The sequence below is a fragment of the Ischnura elegans genome, chromosome 5, assembly GCF_921293095.1.
Source record: "Ischnura elegans chromosome 5, ioIscEleg1.1, whole genome shotgun sequence".
Classification (NCBI taxonomy): Eukaryota; Metazoa; Arthropoda; class Insecta; order Odonata; family Coenagrionidae; genus Ischnura; species Ischnura elegans.
In genome coordinates this window covers 106,987,783-107,002,519 of record NC_060250.1, presented here as the reverse complement: position 1 = coordinate 107,002,519, position 14,737 = coordinate 106,987,783, and the positions used below count along the sequence as shown (strand labels likewise).

The following is a 14,737-nucleotide window of genomic DNA, read 5'->3' as shown; positions in this document are numbered from 1 at the left end:
CAGACCGGCCAAATTTTCAGAGATGTGTTGTTAGAACTTAGACATCGATATACTGTTTTTGAGTCCTAAAAATCTCGTTCTCAACACCAAAAATACCAAAATATTCTGGAGGATAACCCCCGTCCTTCGCCCTGAGGTGTTTTCTATACACCCCGGAAGGGCCCCAAAATCTCCGGTAAACCCCCCCCCCATTTCAAACTCCTGGCTACGCCACTTCACATTCTAACTCCCTACCGTTACCCAACCCTCCATCTCTTTCATGCGAGGGATTGCTCTAAAGATTTCACTTCCGACGAGACAAGACTTCATTACACTTCCTCCTACAATGGGCTTGTATTAATCATATATTGTCAGGCTAGTTCAACCACGTAAACAGCTTTTACAATTACCATTAATACCACTCCAAATGCCCCCAAGTCTGTGGGGAGCCAAAATGTTTCCTTTAACGGCGTGCATTAAATTACTGAGGAATTCAATACTCTCCCGTATGGCTGAAGATCGCAGACTGTTAAGCAATCTGGGGTATCCATAGTCCCCTCTCCGCGGTACGTTTTTGTATACCCAAGCTTACAGAAAGGGGGCAGGAGTAGTAAAGGTTGATCATGGAGTTCACTTAGGTAAGAAGTCATCATTTAAGTGTATCTAATTGATATTAGGACATCAATTTTTAAACCACATCACTCTGCGTGGGGTAAAATTTATTATAATATTCTAATATTCTAACTCATATTTTTAAAGGACGATAATTATATTTGTTTCTCATGTAAAATGTACACATATTACTTACGTCAATTAGAAATGGCAAAATTATCAAAGAAATAAGCGTAAAATATATCAACTTCGCGGAAAAAATTGATCGTTAATCACTTAATTTCTATCCATGAAATTAGCTGCGTGACTAAGGAAATACATAAAAGAAACTATTTACAGCACATCAACGCATTTCATTATCTATTACATTATCACAAAACAGGAAACAGAAAATATTAAACTCGATTTGAACAAGATCAAATCAAAAATGTCCGCGCATAGAGTAAAATCATAATAAAAATTATCTCATTCAACATTTCCTGCTAGGTATAGCATAAATTTGTAAAAAAAATATTTCGGTGTTATATTTTTACTCATTGTATGCATAGTTCCAAGTAAAATTATGATAATGGTTCACGAAAATCATGTGTAAGAACAAAATCACTTCATTCACTATAAAAGAGACATCTATGGGTTTGAATCAAAATTCTTAGTATTCAGGCGTTATCACGTGCCAGTAAAAATTCACGAAGAGGGCACGAGATGAAAATTTCAACCAGTACTATAACCTTACGATCCTGGATACGCTTATTACAGAATCTCCATATATATGACGAGCCTATGAAGTTAGTGCCTTAAGATATTGCATCAAGTACAGCCCTGGTCGTAAATACGTGTCCCATTACAAGAGAAACTAGCAATTCGTGACTTTTAAGACTTGAATTCCTAATCAAGCGCTTGAAGCGTTTCAAGCGATTGTAAGGGTAAGTAGAATAAAGTAAAAAAATTCCAAGTTTATCAAACAAAGAATGCATAGAAATTCACCATCGGAAACTGCCTTCTCTACTTTTCTTTCTCAGATACTCGAAATGCTTACGAAGTATTTTATCCAATTAAGCTACCATGGGATCCTATTACACTGTATATTCAAAATATTCAAAGAGACTTGGAGGGAGCTAGATTTTATCACAAGATACCACGCGGATAATGATAGGAAGTGCTCAGATTCTTGGACTATGAAAGGCTCTTAAGTTAAATTAGGTGAACCGCTTATTCCACGGCACAGTTAGTTAACGCAATCCCAACTCAAACAAGCACCAAAAAGAAACTTTCACTAATTGAAGGGAATTGGAAGTAAAGTAATCCCAAAATGTGACTTGAAATGAATTCTCTAGAGGTGGCGGTGCCTGATAACCACTTACATGAGTATTTATGAGTTATAGCATGAAATGTAACACGCTTCACATGAAATGAGTGCACATCATTTTTTTAATATAAATTGTGGTTAAAAATGACGGACTGTTAATAACTATTAACCTTTAATTAATTAACTTTATCAGGAGTGCTTATAATAATCCAGAAATTCTAGGGGAAAGAAGAATGATTGCTTATGAAAAAAATCCCTCCAAGGTGGTCGGAATACGTTAAACTGCACAAGGGAAAGAAATAGAATCAAATTGCTCAAGACAGTGGGTTATCCTCTGCCTCCACCAATCAATCTACTGAGATGGTTTTCACCACTGAGGAGATAATGGAATAGAAGAATTAGTTCATTCTTTCCATCGAGACACACGGACTTGATTTTAATCTTACATGAATTATTATTCCATGATAAGTAAATAAGGCAATAAGAAGTTGAACGAGCTCGTTAGATTGGACGCAAAAATTAAAGGTTATTCCAACTAATCCTAAGAATCTATTGTAAATAATAATTTTGCGCCGAGCCTCAATAGAAATAAAACAAAGAAATTATTATTGATGCTAAACAGCTTATTTTTACGCCATTGTACTGAGGTATGACAGTCGCGAACTCTTTCGCGGCCTCTTAGACAATCTGAACCAGTTTCATCCCCAAAGAACACAATCAAAGAAAACACCCACAATCAAAACCATACAAATTTCAGCTATAGCCTTCGTCCTCAGCAAGTCACTCCTCAAAAAATAAAAGAGAACCGCGTTCGCTAACAATAAGTGCATTTTTTACCAATCTCTTCAGAAGTATCCCCGTCGCTTATTCCGCTCCCCACGTCCTGAGTCCCCTCCTATTGATATGCAGAGGCATCGGGACCAATTCATGGGCACGCCGACTGGGCGAATCGTCCTCCCGCTACACTTGGTCACATACACATCGCGCAAGCGGAGTATATATTGGGAGAGGGGATGAGATTGGGCATTTTCCAGGGCACCATTTCAGCGGTTCGACCAACCAATCCTTGTGTAGGCTTTCGCGTAAAGGTTTCCATAAGGCGTCTTGGTTTTCTAAATTCACTCCGCGTGTCACCATTGTCTCCGATGACAAAATCTGAAAGTTGATTGCAGAAGAGAGACGCTACTTTCCAACGTAAACAATGGGGTAAAATATAAATAAACAAAAACGGAAATAATTGTCATTGGGAAGAACAACGGCCATCACTGAAACGCATGGAAACGCGTTTTGCGCGGGAACTACGGGAATAGGAAAACAAATTACGAAAAGCTAGCTTCCAATGGATGAGGTTGTCGAACATTCTTCATCCTCACTTCAAGAATTTGGCGGAAAACCGGCGATCCTGTTGTTCAAGAATGCAAAGACAAGTCGAGTAAATCGTGAAATGCGCTTCATTTTCAAGTAAACGTCATTCTGATTTGCATGACGCAAAAAAATCCGAAGCACTGGGGAATAGATTATGAACCAATGCAGTTTATAAATGGTTTTAAACTGGAAAAACTAGAGGTACTAAAAGTTAACTACATTCGGAGAATAACAAGTAAAAACTATGGTCCATGTTTCAATTTGCGGTACAGTGATTCTATTTATAAATTCAATTAATAATAATATCACTATATCACTGCCGCTCTTGAGGTTTATTCTCACATGGTAGAAAAATACATTCAGCTGCCGTCTTTGACCATTCAATAAAGAAAATTTAAATGTACAATAATGCGACACACGCAATAGCTATTTACTCTCGCAAACAGTCAGTATAATTTTTTACTGCTAATTATTTAAAACTATACGCATGCCCTTCACTTAGAAAAAACACCAGTAAACATATTGGATAGCGAAAAAAACAAAACATGTTGCTACGACAGAAGCATAAATGTTTACGTCAAGTGTGGGAAAGAAAGCCTGACATAAAATTTAGGAGATAGGCACAAATTCTGTGAGATACATTAAGCTATGCTATATCTATTTTAAGGCTAAGATTTTTAAAACTTCAAGATTTTTTCCTATCCGTTGCAATGACGTAAACCATGAAACTCATACACTGCTAATACTTGAATACTTCTACAATTAAAAGTCAGTATAGCCAGCATGTGATGTATTTTCATGTGCTGATAGCCATTTTTAACTTCAATTTCAAAAGTTCAAAAAGTAAATCAAAAAGTATGAGATCAAAATAAATTCTCTTCAAAACTAAATACAGCTTGAAAATAAGAAATATTTCTTCTTTTTGTCGCTGTAAAATTTCATGGATCTAGCCCATTTATTCTGGAAATCTCCTTCACGATTTCTCACACTGCCCAGTCCTATGAGGGGCGGTCGATTGGTAACCGCTTCTCCCCTTCCCTCCCTGGAGAACGCCGATTCCCAACCCCCCCTCCATCCTACACACTCACTCACTCACAAGATCCCATCCCATCCTCTCCGCCCATTCCGCTGCTACTCATGTAAATCCTTTGGGTTCATTGGATTCAGATATTGGGGAATTGAGTATTGTGTCTCGTTCCTTCTCTCCGCTGCCCGGGAGTTCTTTCATCTCCGGAGGGGGGTGGGAGAAGGGGGATGGGAGAAAGAAGTTCGGGGTCGATAAGCAAGAGAGGTAGAGTGACTAGGAATATATATATTTTTTAAAGGTATTACAGGGAAACTGCTTCCTGTCGCTCACCATCCGCGAATAAACCCTAAATTCCCAAAGTCTGCGTTGGACAGTGCTCAGCATAATGTAGAAAGTAAATGTTGAAGTTGTTTCGGATTTCTCACCGGGTGAGGTTCTCCATCTCTGCCGACGTTTCGATGGCCGTGTCGTCCATCGTCATCAGGGATTGCATCGGCCATCGAAATGTCGGCAGAGATGGAGAACCTCACCCGGTGGGAAACCCGAAACAACTTCAACATCATCATACGCCGGGAAAACCTCAGATCGTAGAAATTAAACATATTTTTGGTACAATATACTCGTTTAACTAATAATTATTTAAAACCTAGGTCAATTAAAAGAAATATGAATTATCATTTCATTTCATAATCACATTACCCATTGTTAACATCCTTAATACGTTTATTGTCTTCGGAAGAGAGAGAAAGCGCAACGCTACAATAAAATAGCTAGTTCATCACATGCCTTACTATGTAAATTTTACAGTCAACTGCATGGAACTGCTATAAATGTACGTCCAATACAATAGCCACTCAAACACAATTCAAATAAAGGCTGACAGATAAACCGAATTTTTATATCCTGACTTTTTTCTATGAGAATAAGGTGAAAATTGTAACCGTAAGTCTCATAATCAATACATTACGTTGAATGATACACTCCTCAACCATCATTCGTTTGATCGAACCAAGATGAAAAAATTAAATAGTCTAAGAATTAAATCGAAGGCTCACTATGAAAATCTCTCTGACAAAAATGCTATTTTATACGGGCTTCATCAGTTAAATTTTAACGTGAATAAATGTACTTCATTTACATATAAATAGAAATAAAATGATATCCACAACAGCTTGGTTTGATAGCCTATACGAATAATGAAATGGATTTTTTTATGATGCAAATGGATTAATCGCCAATTTCGACGAAATTTTTGTTTATTTGATTGAAATTTAGGTATTACGCAAGCGCTGATGTAAGAGATAGAAAAATTTTCTGTCGAAATTAGATTTATGCTTTCACAAATATGTAAAATTCATCGTAACTGAATCTCATAAGTACTTGCAAAAAAATTTAAAATTCGGAATTTAAGGCAGAATAACTACTGAATTGGATGTTAGACCATGGACACCCATTTTTTGCACGGAGAGAGTAAAATTTCAGCGAGGAACGAAGGCGAAATTACATGTACAGTTCGGACAAGAATGCACCGGGCGTCGAGCTCAAAATAACTGTCACTCAGACTAGACCCGAGTTTCGTTTTCATCCCAGTGTCCTACCGCACAATGCGGCCGAAAAATAAAAATCGGGGTGAAAATTGGGAACCCGCGTAAAGTTTTCATTTTTCCGGACGACACGAAGCAGTGTGTGCTGGGCGAGCATTCCGCAAATCAAATCACGAGAACGGATTACCATGGGAATGGGCGCACGAGAAAGGCTCCGTCCAACCATCTCGACCGTTGCATTCTGGGATTCAACACGGAGCGATTTAATTCATGAATTGGACAAAATTTGGGGCAGAGCCGCGGGGCCCACCCACGAGCGAGGGGGAGGATGTGAGTGGAATCAGGGTTTGAGTGAAATTGGAGACTACCGAGTATTCTGGAGTTTATCACGGCCAGATGAAGTCGTGGGAGTTCTGAATGATATTTTTGACTTGGAGTTCATTGCTAACCTTCCTAATCAGATAAGTATATAACCATTAGCATTAGGGAAGAGCATTATTCCCACGTACAAAGGTACTGATACAAAAAATAACTTGATTGAAAGTATATTTATCAAATAATTTATTTAAAATCAACTTCAATTGAATTAAAAAAAGCCTTAGCTTAACAATTTCCAAAAAGATAAAACAGATTAGTCCATTCCTCAAAGCTTAGATATGTTATGCTCCATGACATATAAGTTCATCAATTGGAGTCCTTAGATTGCGTGAGAGATTAAGTAACCACTATACATATGTTTATTAGGGATTATAACTTAACATAGTGTTAACAAGATTAAATAAATAAAAACCTCATTCAAATAACTTTATCAACTTTTATAGGGTAGCAAAAATGACTATGCTTAAGTAGTAATGATTTGCTTCTCTAGGACTACAACAAGTCTACAATTAATCGGATATCTACTGCAATCACTCTAATCAAATACAGATTAATCTCACCGTATTTAACTGTAGAAATTCTGATGAAAACTTAAAGATTCCAAAATTTAAAAACTGTAATGACCATGGCAGCACGTATGAGATAAAAAATAATTGCCTCATTATAATAGCCTTCAAGCTCAAATATTTAATCCACAGGTTTGAATATTTAATCCACAATGAAAGAGTTTGAATATTTATCCAACGATGAGCAATATCTATGCGTACAAAGATACTAAAAAAGCAAATACCTTGATGGAAAGTATATTTATCAAATAATTTATTTAAGACCATATATAACCGGAATAAATAATTTCCCTAGACAGCGAAAATGAAAGGCGAGTACGACATTAGCATGTTTTAAACAGAATAAACGTGCTAAACTTCCCGCTTACTCCTCAGTCTTTCTCACAATCACTTCTGAACTATTACAGCTTGGCATTGGAAGCGTATTACATCACCTCATAGCCTCATTTTCCCTTCCTTCTAACCCTGCACCTTCTGTGTTCATTTAATTTCCTGCACGATATCGCGTTGATTACATTTAGCCGCAAGAGGTACCTACTAGTATTCCTTTAACCGCGTAAAATCACATATCCATATACTTTCAAGTAGGACGAACTTCAGTGTGAAAGTGCTCGCTCGATTAGACGAAGGATAAATAACGAAATAAAAGGATGAAGATAAATAAATGACCCAAAAGGGAAAATTTGAGCAGTGACTAGAGGAAAAAGGAGTCTAGCGGAACTCGTTTTTCTCCAAGGAAATAGCTAAACAGACACCACACTAGGCACAATCTTGGAATTGTATAACAAAATCACCTGTTAACTGCTGCAATAGCATATTGTACTTTGTTAACTTCGATCGGAATCTTATCGACTTTGATTTCCTTTCTTTCCCGGCCTCATCTACCATCATTGATCCGTTCTCATTTAACAATAATCTGGATCAATTTCCAGTGGCAACTGGAGCTTAATTAAAATAAACTCCTGTCAATCAGTAAATAATCATTCTCCCATTCCTGATACACCAATAATATTCAGCATTCATTAAGTGAAATAGTCGTGATGTCAATATATGTGAATTTTAGGTTCTCAATGGCCATGGAACGTAGGATGCTCTCGGATTTCGCTATGTTGTTTCACCGATTAAGTAATAAATGGAGATAAATATTAATATATTTGGGGAAGGCTTCGTCAAGTGCCACACTTCCTAGGTGACACTTGAAGTAGAAGAAGAAAAATTTTCTGCTAAATAATTTAAATGCCGGCAGAGACGCCAGAATTAAATCTTTCAGAAAAAAATATGCACAACATTTAAGCAAGAAGACCTTCGAATAAAAATAAAATATACCTAATCAAAGAATGAAAAAAATGCGTTTTTTCCAGCGGGCTGAAATTATCTTGCAAGCCCTCACCTACAGACCTCTGCCTACTGTCAGAAAATAATTGAGATGAAATGCGAGGAAAGTATCCTATATATTCACGAAACGAAATCAAGCCGCAGCTCTACGCCGAGTCCGCATTAAAATCCCCTATTCTTTTTCCATTCCTCGCTTCATCCATTTTCCACCTCTTCCACTTTCGCTCGCCACATACAAACTTTCCTCCCCTCCTCTCTATTTTCACTCCCGTGCGGAAGGAGAGCCCACTCGCGGCACGCCAAAAAATGTTTTTCTTCATTTTTATTTTTTTTAATTGCAACGACGCCGAGAGTGCACGGGTAGGCGATCAAAATGCGTTCTGGGAGGCCTAATTGTGAAACCGCAGCTAGACACTCGCTCCGCCTCCGACCCCAGGCCACTGAGAGCAGCGGGGAGTGAGGAGGGGGTGGGCGTTTCCCTTTCTATACACACCCCCCTCCCTCTGCACCTCTTCAATCTCCCACTAAACTCTCACCACCCTCCCTTCCCTCTCCTCCTCTCGTCCCCATAAATGCTCTTAATTAGCGCGAGCGAGTTCCCCTACCCTCCCAGTCTTCGTCTAGATTTCACTCCGCTATGTTTTCGGCACCTAGCTGCGCTGTGCGGTGCTTTTCCGCGGGGGAGGGGGAGGGGAGGAGGATGGGGAAAGCGTTTCCGGCCGTCTCGATGTAAACTCAAGTTGAGCGAATCACTGGGATTTTCCTCGAAAAGCACTGTCTGTCTGCCCCTGCTGATGGCTTTGCTCACAATTTCCCGCGTGGAGTGATAACGGTCGAGAGCGCGAAATTTTATGAAATAATACTATGCTGATATGGAAACATGCATCAAAAACTTAGCATCAAAGCCATACAAGTCGAGCCGTGAAAATCCCGAATTTCCTCCAAAAGCACCATTTACCTGCTATGGCTTCGTTCGCAATTCCCGCGTGAATGGACCTCGGTTAAGTACATAATTAAACACAACCTCATGAGAGAATAATGTGCTCAGAAGGATATAAAAATCAATGACTAATTTGAAATACCAGCAACAGTTACCCAGGATAAATTAGCTCAGGCATCATGTTGCGAAGTAGGATAAAAGTGAGTAAGAAGAGAATAGCATTTTTACACAGAATTCTTCTGCAGCGAGAATATCATTTAAAATACTCAATAATATGAGATACCTAAGCTTTCAAAGTTTTAGTACAAGTTTCGTAAAAACTTACGTACTATTATAATTAATAAGGAAAAAATATAATTTTTACAATAAACGAATTTCATCTTCTTCATGCTGTACGGCAATTTTAGATGGTTTGTTAGTGATCGGCGAAAGAAAATCACAAGTTTTATTTATCAAAATTAAACTGTTAAAAAAAAAAATTTTATTGGATAAAATTTTGATATTGAAAGTACAATTTTCGGTGTCCTATTGTAATGAAAAAGCAAATTTTGGCAACTGGATATCGGATTCCTGAATGAAAATTTAGCTAATACAAGCGCACATACGAACTCCATATAATTAGCGAACTCCATGATAAGAAGGCCAGAAAAAAATCTCTTCAATAGCAAGTTTAGAGGCTATAATGAAACAAAAATACCAAATACTAATAATGGAATACGAATTCCCTAACAAAAATTTACCAATTATCAATGTTTTTTTTAAATCAGCAACAACGGATACTTCCATTGTTTCAGCACGTAAAAATCTTATATTTCCTCCGGATAAATTAATGATGAGATTATGCATTGAAACAGATGTTTATAACGAATTCCCAAAATTTCAACAGATTTTTACGTCATTTTAAAAATTAATTAATTCGTATTTAGTCTTTTGGTATATTAAAACACGAGATTTCAATGAAATTGATTTCATGATTATCTATTTCCTTTTTCATTGCGCAAGATCCTCAGGTATTTATACCACTGACGATATTTATCACAGAAAACCATTGAAACTGTGACAAAAAACGAGTTATGTTATCTCAAAATTCATAAGCCTTTCTATTATTTTTAATTTCTCCTATCATATATTCTTTAATAATCTTCCTACGCTTCTCAGACACCCATAGGCAATTAAAATACAAATTATGTCCAACATCAATCAGATATTTTTTTCCAAATGAATTAAATCCCCAATATAATCACAGGGCTCAACGATGAGTAACGGATAGTACCACCCCTTTTAATTGTAACAAATATGCAAAGCGGTGTATCCATCTAGATTCTGATAGGGACTTGTATATGAACATTTGAGTACATATGTCTACTGCGAAGTCAAAGAACGGAGAACATTTATCTCAAAATAGCAGTGTACATAAAGAGGCATTACACATCATATCCCAAGAATAACTAGCCCTTAAGACCTCCACTAAAATAACATGTTATGTCGCACACTTGTATAATCATTGTAATGTCACTCTTCGTAATTGCATCATAAGTAATAATCCTCAACAGGCTAAGACAGCCTGGATCAATAAAAATAAACTATTTTAAATTAAAAAACTGTTCACTAGATCTATCCAGCATTGTCACTAAGGAGAAAGAAATCGCATACCGCCCAATTAACGTGTAGTATTTTTTTAAACCGATTGGTCGATGCATGATTTAAAAAATTTCAACGGATGTATCTATTTCTGGGAGCAACCGAAAAATAATTTATCTTTAAGTAGCTATTACCATGCGAAAAGCATAGCTTATTTATTTCTTCATGGTATTTTTATTCCCATTTAATTTATAAGGGGATAGAAGAAGACATTTCGATTGTTATTTCTCCCCGTTTAAAAAATTGGGAACTCAAAATTTACAAGGTGAGGAGGCAATATTTTTATCTCATCAACAAGTTCCATGTAAGTGCTCAGAATAAATACATCATTGCCACAATCAATCACAGCGAGAGTTTTTGAAAATACTTATCGAAAGGTAAAAGTGTAATTCACACGAATATTTCAAAACCTGCATGATAAGATTTAAAATGAGTTCTGTGAATGTGGCCTGATAATTTTACAAGGAAAATGCGACTGAAATATCAATTCAGAAGTAGAAATTTAACTTGAAATTACCTTGAAAACGATAGTTTTATTTACTTTTGCAGGTTGATATTGAGAAAAATTTATGTTCAGCACTACGCGTAAACCAACGTGTTATTGTTTGTTCAATACTGCGCGTAAACCAAACGTGATCTGCCGGGAAATTCATCGAGTGGATATGGCATTGGGGCCTATAATAATTCCTCGTAGAGACCTATCCAGCCTGGATGGCAGCAACTACAGCGCTGATCCTGATGGTATCCAGAGAGGGCTTGATACACACCGTGCTCAGTTTACGCAGTCAATCCACCACCAACACAGGCGTTCCAGAGCCTCGAAAAACGGTTTTCCGCCCAACGCAGATCAATGCACATCCGAAATGCTTCCCATCCATCTCTCACTTTCCCTTCTCGCCATTCTGTGTCCACAATGTCAACCGCCGGCTCACGGGTCGCTCGACTGCCTCCCAAAAAGGATTGTGCATTCTTCCCATTCGTGGGGAGCTATGTGATACCTATACAGGGGTTGATGAGAGCAAGCGGTCGAAAAATGAGCGAAAAAAAGGCAGGGAATGAAAGAATTTCGTTCAAAAGAGGAAAAAATCGACGGTAGGAAGAGAAATGGGGGCAGGGAGAGTGATTTGAGGTTACGATGAGTACATATATGTACCCACTGCAGAGCGAATAAATTGCGTCGATGTACCGAATAAAAACTCACAAAACGACTGGATAAGCCAGCGAAGAGAGGTAAGAGAGATGATAATAAGGAAGGCATGAATATTTCCAATCTTCAATTGATAGAAATTGAACTTGTTACTTTGACCAGAGCATACTTTTATGTTTCTTCGAAGCATGAAATAATACTCTAGCCAAATTCAAAAGAAATGAATGAAAACGAAACATGAGACGCATTTAATGTAATTACCAATTATCATCTCACATTAAAATAAATTGAAAACACACATTCAGGATGTAAACATTCATATCATCTTATTTTTACACTAAAACACCATTAATTGTAGGAATGAAAAACCCCGATCACTTCATTTCAAACCTCTACCGAGCAAATAATATACCTAATTACGTTAACTTTTATAAACATGTGACCATTCAGGCCGCCAATATATTATATGTTATTAAAAATATCTAAACTTAAATATATTAAACTTCTAAAAGCGATAGATATTATAGAAAGAAATTTTTCATTTGGATAAGTACATTTCAGGCCTCTGGGCGTGTGCATTCTGGAAAATTTGCACAATTTCTGTGATACATACCTTAAGAAAATACGTAATTCAAACCTTCTCATACAGAAATATTCTTTAGGAATAAGTGAATTAAATTCAATGGAATTATTATATTAATAACAGAAACACAGTCAATCAATTGCCTTTATGATGGAGAGGCTAATCTTGGCTTGATCCCTGGAACAAATACATTGCTGACGCTTCCAGATGTAACACGGAGGGATCATTAGCAATATCATTGAGTCTCTCTCAATCCAGGTAAGCTATCTTAATTGACTAGGATTTCCGACCAAAACCGACATAATCAATGTTTGATTAAAATGAATAGCTGAGAATGTAATTACAGCTGATCCCGCAATCACACAGCGTAAGCACTTCTGATCACTTCTGGGATGTGCGAGTTGATGAATCAGCCGTAAAATTTTACATACTGCCATAAATGAAAACCCGTTGAACCTTTCAAGATGGGGAGCATCCTGCACGCATCAAGTTCAATCAAACGTGGGTTATCCAGTTATAAACGAACTCCAGTCTGCTAATTGGGTTCATTTTCTTACAATTCAGCCTAATTACAAATAAATGGCCATGAATTATACAATAGGTATACGAACTCTATCTAAGTATGTAATTACCAAGGACCTAAAATGAGATTGCCAGTTGATTTCCTTTATAGTTGAATACATTTTCGCAAATCGCCAAAGGCCCAAAGAGAAAATTATATACAGCTCTCTAATACGGTCACCGAGTCCTAACATGCCGGAAAAAAATATGCAAAGGAAATAATATACATATTTTATTTAGTACATCATATTCATGTTTTGTAAAAAAATAATATACGGAATAGAATTATAAAAAATGAGAGTTGGTCATCCCAAAATTTTTAGATCATTATGTATCACTATCAGTGTTGGTAGGTAATCGAGTATAAGTAATGGCATTACTAGTAAAGGTTACTTTTTACGAAATGTTATTTTTATTTGTAATTTTAATCCTTAGGGTGAAAGAAGAATCATTGGTTTCGTTGTAATCGTTACTTTCTCGTAATCGACGATTACATTTCTTGTTTCACTGATTTACCTACTTAGACCTACAGATATATTCTAGTTCCTGAGTAACATTATTTGCTTGTTTCGGATCAGCCACTACTATCTTGTAACTACTTATGTTGTATAAAAAATGTGAAAATTCTTGTGTTGTTACAGCAGTTATAATTGTATGTACCACAACTGAAAGTGCAACTTTAGCAATTTATATGATAGGGCAATCTTACAAGGAGTAATTGTAATTTTAAGTGTAATTTTACTGATTACTTTTTAAAATGTGTAACCTTTAATACGAAGTAACAGTAATTGATCCCAGTTAAATCTCCTCGCTACTTTTGCCAGCACTTATCACTATTATTTTTAGAATAAAACGTATAAAATGCATCCTAATAATTTTCCAATTCATCGATGTATTGTTAGTCTTTTGAAATTTTTGTAAACGTCTTACTTTTCGTATAAAAAATATGAGAAGAAAATACTTTTTTTACCGCAATGATCACGTATAGTCTCTTTCCACAGGTACATGTACTAGAAGAACGTTTCAAAAGCTGAAAATATGATTATATGGTGAGTAGGTAGACTTGAAGTCCATTTTCGTGGGTGTTCTGCCTCTCTCGGAAAAGAGGTAGATAAAACACGGGCATTAACAGCCAAGAAAGTTGCAAAGAGTGAAAAAAAGCATCCGTGTTGGAACACGAAATGGTGACAGGCACGACTATTACGACCCTTCAGGTGTCGCCCGCACACCTATATCATTCGCCCTTTCTCCCACTTTCTCCTGACGCCTTTACCACTGAGCAGGGTTATATTCCTTGCCCCTGGCAAGGAAAAACCTCCTTATCCTCCAACGGAACACGTCCGGTAATGGAGTTGAATAGTTTCTCTGGAAATCCATTAAGGAGATATGAAACATGGAATGTGAGCGCATATTCATGCAGAGCATGCGCCAAATGTTTGGTCAACGGGAAATGTCTGGGATAATAAATTCAGTTTCCAGAATATTTACTCCATACGGCCTTGCGTCGAAAGCAAAAGCGAGACTGAATACTGCGTTGGATGATACTGTGGAAATATTTTCCAAATCAATTTATATATTCATAATTTTGATTGTACATGACCTTAGATCTCATGATTCATCATGAAAATCAAATTTTACAATGAGATTGTAAGAAATCAAAAGAAGTTACACTTTTGAATCTTAAAAGGGGAAATTTTATCTTTCAGTTCCTTAAGGCATAGAATTCCTCTTTCAACTAACTTATGCAACAAGA

General features: G+C 36.9%; 1 protein-coding gene across 1 annotated transcript in view; it reads right to left on the bottom strand.

Moving 5' to 3' along the window:
• Positions 1–14,737, bottom strand: part of LOC124159760 (calmodulin-binding transcription activator 1) — a 1,175,022-nt gene that overhangs the window by 442,232 nt on the left and 718,053 nt on the right. The window lies entirely within an intron of this gene.